We start from the raw sequence: 2,134 nt of genomic DNA, 5'->3' as shown, positions 1-2,134 counted from the left end.
TACACTATGGTGGCGTTTGTTTTTTAAGAGGTTTTGAAGTCTGAAGTCTGATTTCACTTCTGAATTTTAAGAGGTGGTACTGAAGTCTGAAATCTAAATCAGTCAGACTGTTTGTTTTTACGTCTGAAATCTGAATCAGTCAAGTTTTGGATCTGATAGATTTGGATCGATCTGGGTCATGATTTTACGAGAATATGTGGATCGATCTGGGTCATGATTTTACGAGAATATGTGGATCGATCTGGATCGTGATTGATTTGGAGATCGAATGTCTTGCGAGATAGATTTGGAGGACTAAATCTGGAGGTGAGGATGGAGGGGAGAATCTGGAGGGAGCGATTAAGAGGATTTAAGTGATTATGTTATCACTTTTTTTTCAAAGCAAATTAAGAGCTTTTCAGCTCTTATTTATATAAAAAAAACAAACGGTCTGAAAATAAAAACGTCTGACCGGTTCAGACTTAAGAGGCATTAAATTGTTCAAACAAGCCCTAAAAAGCATTAAAAGGGTCTAATTTAATAAAGTCTATATTTCGTACCGTTATAGTGATCAAAGGTGGACCCACTATGGAGCTTATGGTAGCATGGTCGTCGCTTAGTTCCTCATCCAGCGTATTATTTGTTTGGTGCAACGGTGCAACCCTACATTCCTTGAAATTGTTACAATAAGACAAGTTTATCTTGGTAGAGTTGGTTTGCATGGTCTTTTCTCCCTTTTAGGTGCGGGTTCGAATCTCATTTTCATTATTTTCTCATTTTTTAGCTTTTAATTTCAAGTTGATTATGTTTTTGAAAGAATTTTGGTACAAAAGATTCAAACATAGGTCCCCGCATACAAAAACCAATTAACTAACTAACAAACATTGATGATTTTGTAAAAAAAATCCATAAGCTTTGTTTTTTATCGTTAAATGGTGTCATCACTTAAAAAAATAATTAGACCTGTCTATGATATTGGTTGATTGAAAAGAAAAAAACCTCTATTTTAATGATTTTTAGTGTTATAGTGATACAAGTATCAAGTTCGAGTCCTGCAAGACACTGAAGATTTTTCTGGCTGTTTTTTCTGACCTCTGCAATTAATTGAGTCACAAGACTTGATCAAAAATAACAAACCCTTTTTAATTATTTTGACAAATCTATATTACCTTATAAAGCAGATTTATCAAATATCTTAAAAACAACTTTTAATGCACAAAGTACTATACATTTATGTATAAAGTCTTAAAAACAACTCATAATGCATTAAATACTACTACTTTATGCATTCAGTCTTAAAATCTCTTAATCTACAATTAAAATAACACATAATACAAGTTACCAATGCATATTATTACATTTTCTTTTCATGTTCTTAAGATACTTTTGACACATTTCACTCATGCATTCACCATCTCATACCTCTATGTCTTCTCCCCATCCCCCAAGGTAAGATTCAAAATGATATTCACCATTAAATATTAAAAAATTCTTTCATTCATCTCTCATTCAGTTGCTCTAGAACTTTCGGTCTCGCTCTCGATCTCTTGATTTTTTGCTCTTCGTGTAAATCGAACACATTTGTGAAATCGTTTATATATGTTCGATTTTAAATACATTGGATTTTAAATTGTCATACAATTTTTTTCATCGATAGACTGTAATTGGAACCATAACTCTTATTTATTCAAATTGTATTAATATGTAAAGACAAAATGTAACTTATATCATCGTTAAATATTCTCTAATAAAAGCAATGAAACTTTAAAATCGTTAAAATTCACGGCTTCCATCGCATTGTACGGATACACAACTAGTATATAAAAAGTTAAAGTTAAAAATATATATATATATTTAAAAGAAACTTGGGGTAGCGTTAATGGGTGTGGTTGCGGGCACAATCAATTCATTTAATTTTAACGACCATATAAAGTTTCATATAATAAATGGAGTTTTAAACAAACTCTATTATTTTGGAAGGGATTAACGTTATACCAATTATCTTTTTTATTTTATTTTATTTTATTTTATTTTATTTTATTTTATTTTATTTTTTAAGAAATATCAATATCTATACTATATTATAAAGCATTTGGCTAAAACTCTTAAAAACTCTTAAACTCTTAAAACTCTTAAACTCGTTCATCCCTATCCG

Source organism: Cynara cardunculus, assembly GCF_001531365.2.
Source record: "Cynara cardunculus var. scolymus isolate 2C chromosome LG 5, CcrdV1, whole genome shotgun sequence".
Lineage (NCBI taxonomy): Eukaryota > Viridiplantae > Streptophyta > Magnoliopsida > Asterales > Asteraceae > Cynara > Cynara cardunculus.
Note: the sequence above shows the minus strand (reverse complement) of the source record.